We start from the raw sequence: 7,860 nt of genomic DNA, 5'->3' as shown, positions 1-7,860 counted from the left end.
GATTCTCTTTAATTCGATGGCACAAAACAAGCCCAAGATATCATCAATAACCATTTTTTTCTTCTGCAGTATTCTGAACATTCTGTTCTGCAGCAACATACTTTCAAGCTTTGACAGGAGATAAGAGAACAAGACTGGGGCATGCCTTATTGTGAAACAATGCAGCTTGTTTTGAAAGGCAGTGAATCAATACAGCTATTTATTTAAGCCCACAGGCCAGTTTAAACTAAAATGATTCACAATGCAGGTTAGAGAGATCCGGCCTCTATTCTCTCTAGAGAAGACACTGCTGCTCTCTTTATTACAGAATTCTCATCTTGAAAAGCTTAAAATACAATAGATTTAAAAAAAAAAAAAAAACAACAAAGAAAGAAGATATTTTGGCACTGCTGTCTCTGAGGACAGGACTGTGAAGTTTAAAAGAAGATCAAACAGTGAAACATCTCTCCTCACACTTACAAGTAATGTTTGAGATGTTTCATAACAAGACCATTGGTAGCACCACTGGGAGGATAACAAGTAACTTATAAAACTATTCATGTTCCAGAAATGAGCTATTTTTTTACCCTCTCCTTCTCCACTCAGTCATCTTAACAAGGCTCAGAAAGGATGATTCTTCCTGAGAAACCATCCTCCTTGGATCTCATCACAGTCTCTTTGCTGGGATCCTTTATTAGATTAGTATCCCTAACCTATTCATCAATATAGCAGCAGCTGAGGAGGTAACTAGGAATCTGCTTTTCTATCTATATTTTTCAATATTTTGTAGTACTTGCTCCATTGGACATCAAAATGGGTAAGTACTAATTGACTGAAAAAGGGTTCTGGTGCTTGAAAGTATGACAGATGGCATATTATAACCTCCATATCCAAACCTCTGTACCTTATACATTTCTTTTTTTGAGTGAGAATGTCTCCACTTTCACTATTTTTAGACAAAAACATTGGAACAAAAACATATTCTAAAACACAATTTACTCTCTAGAGTAAAAAGAAAAAAAAAAGTATCCTTTTTCAGTTCACCTCACAGCTGCAAACCATGCTTGCTGATATCTGAGATATATTCTCTTATGTGTACCCAAAAAAAAAAAAAAAAAAAAAAAAGTAATTACAAATACCTTTGTAGTATGACAGAAGTAATCTAAACATTTTCTGTATTACTCTGGGAAGAATATAAGTATGATACATATTATTGTCCATATCCTAAGCCAGAAATATACTAATAAAAATACTCTAGTGTTGTTTCTGCAACTAGGATGAGCTGAGTTAGCCATTTCAATGGCTGTGTTGTTCATATGCCTAAGGGGACTCTACCTTGAGAGCTGGATGTATAACAACAATGTCATTGTAGTCCCTGCAGGCTGAAACAAGGGTTAGCACCAGAGAAGCCAGAGAAGGGGGTCTCCCACTCCTTTCTTGTTCTGCCAATCCTGAGCAGGCCAGCCAGCAAAACCATGTGGTAGAACAGGGAAAAAATTGTCTTGGGAAAAACCCCGACATCTTTTCCTTTGTCAATTGAATGATAAATGGCCAAACATAACCAACCCCTCTACTTCCTGCACTTTACTCAGGACAGGTGATGAATCACTGTAACTGATAAACATTTCCATGATTTTATGGTATACTTGAGTGTTGTGCACTCCAGACTCAGTCTTGCCCTGTATGTCTTCCTAAATAACAAAAATTCATTTCACATTTTACAGTATAGGTGTGTAGTTAAAGTTACTCCTGGCATGTACTGCCCCATATTTCTCAGCATTTTGCTTCATTCACTGTTGTTGTAACTGGTTGCCAGGCTCTGTACATTGTGTAAAGGTTTTCTTGCCATCTGCAAACTTTGCAGTCTGACTTTTCAGGCATCTCTCTCAACAACAACACATCCTTTATAAATCTCCATTTAAAATTCAAAACAAATAAGATTTGCTGGAGAATACAAATGATTAGGTTTTGTTTTACAATAAACATTGAGTTCTCTTTCATGGATCTTAGAACTTAATAAACCTTACTAGTTAAAACATTTGTCTAGACTGCTACATTTCTAAAATGGCTCCCAAAGGTTAGGAAATGTGCTTAATCATAGAATACCAGTTTGGAAGGAACCTCAAGAATAATTTGCACTGGCCTTTCCTGACAAAAACACAGACTAGACCCAGCACTTTCTCCAGCTGGATCTTAAAAGTGTCCAATGCTTGGGAATTCAGTGCTTCCCTAGAGAGCAGATCATTACTATGGTTAATTGCTATTCTTGTGAGAATTTATCTCCTCGCTTGCAGGAGCAATTTATATCTATTATCTCTTGTCTTCTCCAGGAGACTCCTTACAAATAGGGAGCTTCTACCTTATTTCTAGCCAATCTGCAAATACTGCAACATAGCATAGTGGGTTAACTTTGACTGGGGGTCACATGCCCACCAAACCACTCTATCACTCCAGGGAGACAGGAGAGAGAAAATTAGATAGAAAACAGCTAGTAAGTTGAGGTAAGGCAGCTTAAAGCAAGAAAAAAGCAAGACAAAAAAGCAAAAGTTTGCATGCACATAAGAAAAAGAAAATAAATAAGTTTACCTCTGCTTCCCATCAGTGAGTGATGCTCAGCCACTTCCCAGGAAGTAGGGCTTCAGCATGTGGAGCAGCTGCTCTGGAAGGAAAACACTGTAAAATTACTAATGCCTTCCATTCCTCCTCCTGCCCTCCCTCAGCTTTTTTATCTGGAATATTGCTTTGGTCAGTTTGGCTCAGCTGGCCTGGTTGTGTCCCCTCCCAGGACGCTGCCCAGCCCCAGCCCCTTTGATGGAGGGAGGAATGTTGGAGAGACAGTGCTGGTGCTGTGCCAGTGCTGTTCAGCAGCAGCTGAAACACTGGTGTGTTATCAGCACCTTTCCAACTACCTGTGCAAAGTGCAGCAGCAGTTACGGGAAAACGAGCTCCTGCTCAGCCAAACCCAATACATATGGTAATAAGATCTCCCCTAAGACTTCTTTTTTCGAAGCTGAACAAACCATATCTCTCAGTCTTTCTTCACTCAGCAGCTTCCCAGCCCCTGGACTGCTGTTGTGCCCTTCTCTGGACCCTCTCCAGCCTCCTGGGATGGGGACTAAGCCGAGCACAGTACTGCAGGAGTGCCCTGACAAGCTCTCTGTACAGTGGGATAGTGGTGCCTTAGTCTCTGTAGGTGATGCACTTTTTGATGCAGTCCAGCATTGGCTCTTTTCCACAGCATGCTTTGTACACCCAGTGTGGGTTTGATGTCTCCCAGGACTCCTGGGTCCCTTTCCACAGGGCTGTTCCCCTTCTGGGTACATCCCACCTGTGCTGCCCTCCTGGATTATGTTTTCCCTGGTGCAAGACCTTGCACTTGCTTTTGCTGAACTTCATGAGACTTGCAAAGCCATCCACTCTTCCAGCCCATCCAGGCCTTCCTTCAGGGTGGCTTTCCCATCCCAAGAACCCATTTCCCATTCAGTTTGGTACCTCCACAGGCATCATCACAGGACACTTGATCCCATTGTCCCCACCATTTAGGAAGATAATCAGCAGCTTTGGGCCCAACACTGGTCCCTGGGGTCCCCTCTTGTGAGAGGTTGCCAGCTTGGAAAGGAGCTGTTTGCCATCCCCATCTGAGAGCCACGAGCCAGGACCCCACTCGCCCCACAGACCTCTTGTCCAGACCATCTCACATTGGTGTCTGTGGGAGGAAGCTGTGCAGAAAGCCTTGGAAAATCCAGGTGTCCACTGCCCTTCCCTCATGAACCAAGCATGTTACTTTCTCTTAGAGGACAACCAGGATGCTTTGTCATGAATGATGTGCCGTTGTTGAATCTCTCTTGGATTTTCCTAATCATGTGCTTCATCTGACTTGTGGCAGCCTTCAGGAGAATTTGTTCCATAACTTTCCCAGGGCTTGAAGTAAGATCAATGTGCCTATAATTACCTGAATCCTAAGAACTTGGATCTTGAAACTTCTTGTAGATGGGGTGACATTAGCCTTCTTACAGTCTTCCTGAATGTCTCCTGATCTCCATGACTTCTTAAAGATTATGGAGAGCATCCTCACAATAACATCAGCTCTTTTTACACCCTTGGGTGCATATTTTCAGCTCCTGTAATAATTATTACATCCCCTCTTTCTTCAGTGGCCTTGCATTTTCATCAAACTGAGTATTTGCTCCCAAGGACTTGAGGCCAAACAGTGGTGGTAGACGGACATGGAGGAAGTGTTAAGAACATCTGTCTTTTCAGTATTTTAACCATATAATTCACCTCTTCTGCAAAACACCAGTTCATTGCTTCCTTCTATTTCAGTTTATTGTTTAAATTACTGAAGAATACTTTCTTGTAGTTTTTGACATATTTGGCCCATTTCAATTTGAGTGGAACTTTTGCTTTTCTAATTGCATCTGTGGACACCCTGACAATACCTGCCTAGTTCTCAACAGACATTTGTCTACTTTTCTGTCTCTTGTACGCCTCTTGGTTTTGAGCAGATTCAGAAGCTTGCAATTAAGCCAACTGGGTTCTAGCTCCACCTTCTTCCCTTAAATTTAGCAGTCATGAATGGTTATCATCCTTCCATTTCCTTGAACATCCTTGAAATTCTTGCTAGCTCCTTTATCCTCCACAAAATTCCCCCAAATTAGCTCTGAGCTAGCTGAAGTTTGCTCTTCTAAAATCTTCAGTGGATTCTAAATTCACTAATATTGTGATCACAGCAGCCAAAGCTGTCACTAATCAAGGTATCACAAAGCAGGTTTTCTTGGTTTGTGAGTAGCAAGTCCAACAAGTGCCTCATTCCTTGTTTGCAAATCTAACTTTTTTTTTTTTTTTTTTTTTTTTTTTTTTTTTTTTTTTTTTTTTTTTTTAATGAGGAAACAGGCCTCTGTACATTCCAGGAACTTGATGGCATGCAAGTTTCTGCATTGTTCAACCAATAAATGTCTAGGTAATTAAAGCTGCCTATAATAATCAGATTGTATTGAGCCTAAGCTAAGTGAGCTAAATATTGCTTTGTTGGCTGTATCATCCTGTTTTAAGGTCAGTAGCAGATGCCTTCTGTGACATCTCCCTGGAAGATCTGTGCTCTCATCTTGATCCAGGGACACTTGACAGGGACACTTGACTTGACATAATCAAGAGTTAAATTCTATATATTCAAGATTCTACTTGGTAACATAGAGGGCGACTCCTCCTCCTCTTCTTCACTGCCTGTCATTACAAAACAGCCTGTAGCCATGCACTGTGATCTTTCTGTCCTGTGAATTGTCCCATCGTGTTTCAGTTATTCATAGCAATTGTGCTCTAATTCCCCACAGGACATAAGGGAGTTCTTCACTTCAATATCACCAGTCTCTCATTAAATCCTACCAGATGTGACTGGGCTTATGATTTTTGTAGTGCTTAGTGAGAAGCACAGGGTGGGACAAAGCTAATTTAGGAAGATAGTAGAAAAGGGTGATAAATAGTGCTGTAAGACTCATGTATGTGCATTAGAAGAATTTTAGGAATTTTTGTCATAAAAAATGTTTTATCTGGCACATTCATAATCTTAAAAACACAACAATTTTCTTACTATTGAAGATGTAATAAAAGTAAAACAAACCAACCAAAATGTTTATGAGCTTTGGTCACTTGTCACCAGGCACAGATATTTAAGAGTCCAGTAGCAGGGTGGAAATCCTTGCTGGGATTCCCAATCCCACAAGGGAAGTCAATGATATCTTCTCTTGGCAGGGGAAAAAAAAAAAAAAAAAAAAAAAAAAAGCTCTGGAAACAGTTGTCTACATTGTAGAATCTATTCTGCAATTTCTCTGTCTGTCATTGCTACAGCTAGTTCATAGCCAAAGGGGATAACTTTCCAGAGATGCTAATCCAACATTACCCACAAAGTCACTGATATTATGTTGAAGAGGGGGAGTGGTGAGCAGAGAGGGAAGAGAAGACATGAGTTCAGCATGAGAACATCCTATATTACTTTCCATTCCTAATGCTCAGAGAGGCAGGTTTTAGAGGCTTGCATCAATTACATCAGCCTTTAAAAAGACTGCAGGAAAAACATTAACTTATTTTCTTTTATCTGAGCAATCATTCCAAATCAAAAGACCTTCAGTCTTTCTGTGGCAAACTTTAATACACTTATTATGTCTCCACCTCATAACCCCCTATAGACAAGATTGAATTCAATAAATGTATACAGAGAATATGACAGCTGACACGAATTTCATGTGCAGGAAGCTAAATGCAATGACAGCCTCTAAAGTCATGTAGTTGATAAAAGTATGCAAATCTCGGAAGAAGTAAAGAGATTAAATGAGGCTACACAGCTCCTTTATCTGTAACTGCTAGAAAACTGCAGCTGTACTTTAGATGCATTGACTACAGAGCCTGAAGGGATTTTTAAATAAACCAAGCAGGCACAGTACTCTCTCTGATCCAATTGTCCTGCAATCCCTCAAGCTGCTAGGCTCCCTCATGAAAAATATTCAGTAAATGTTACCAAATACCTCTCTTCCCACCACAGTGCTGACCACATGCAACCCATGAACTTCCCTGAATTTTAGCTAACTGCAGAAAAGATGTACAGTCAAACACATTTGAATAGGAATCTTTAAAAGCATGATAAAACCAAGCTGGGTGGGTGCCTGGGGAATACACACCAAAAATTGGAAACCATTTGAGTTAACATCTGTAGATGAAAGCAGTGAACTAGAAGTTCCCCAGGGAGGCAGCTGTGGCCAGCAGCTGATGGTAGGTAACAGGACACTGCAGCTGGGCCCTTTCTTGCCAAGCCTATCTCAACCCCTCTCTGTAGGCTGGTGGGATTAAGAATAAGGCTAAAATAATGGAATTTGGTCTGCTTACTCTGCCTGACCAGAGCACTGATTCCATTGAGACAGCTGCCTTCTCAACACACTCACTTTGCAGCAAATGGTGGGCCAGTCTGTCAGCTGCATATGTATGCTTTACAGTGACATATTGGCAATTAAAGAGAGAATTATTCACTTCTGTGCTGGATACGGGTAAATAATCCATGAAATACACAAGCATGAAATTTTAGGATACAGAAGTCCTGTTGCAATTCAGGGCAGTTTTAGCTGGATTTCTTTCCCTTTTACAGAAGGAAAAAAAATCAAAACAAAACCTGGGAATATGAAATTACCACATTATTTTAATACTTGGAGTAGATTTGTAATATTCACTATTTAGTACCTTGATCAAAGCAGAAATTCTGGCTGCTTAGCAATAATCCATAACTAATAATTTATTAAAATAAAAGATGCATGAAAGAACCTATGTTTGGCTATTAACTTTTGAAAACCTCAGCCAAAAATTCTATAGCTGTAATAAATTCTGAAGCATTAATGACATTATTCAACTCTAAATCACTCTAAGACTGGTGGGTAGCTACCATTTGGCACTAAAGGGCTTGTGAAAACAGTAATAAAATATTTTTTTGAAAAGGAGACTTTAAAGGGGAGTTAGACAACAACTGTTAAATTTGCAGAAATAGTATCTCAATCTCACAATATTTAGGATTTTTTTTTTTTTAATTCAAACTATTTTTTATTGTAATCACACTGCCTCTTTCTCTGCTGTTTACTGTTCTCAATCTCTAACCATCTACAAATTTGTAAAGACCCTACTCAGGATCACCATCTACAAAAAAGCAAGAGAAAGAAGAAATAATGTTTAAGAGGGATTCCTGTTGCCAGCTGCTTTTCATCAAGTGTTTCTGTGGCTCAGTTTGCTCAGGTGCTGTTACCACAGAGGAAACTGTGCCATGCCATGGTGTCAGTGGCAGCAACAGGAGCTGGTGCTGTTTCTGCTGCTGTGCTCTTGCTCCACCTGCCAGCTCTTCTCTGCAGG

The sequence above is a fragment of the Erithacus rubecula genome (assembly GCF_903797595.1).
Source record: "Erithacus rubecula genome assembly, contig: SUPER_Z_unloc_1, whole genome shotgun sequence".
In the NCBI taxonomy this organism is placed as follows: Eukaryota; Metazoa; Chordata; class Aves; order Passeriformes; family Muscicapidae; genus Erithacus; species Erithacus rubecula.
This window is presented reverse-complemented; position numbering follows the sequence as displayed.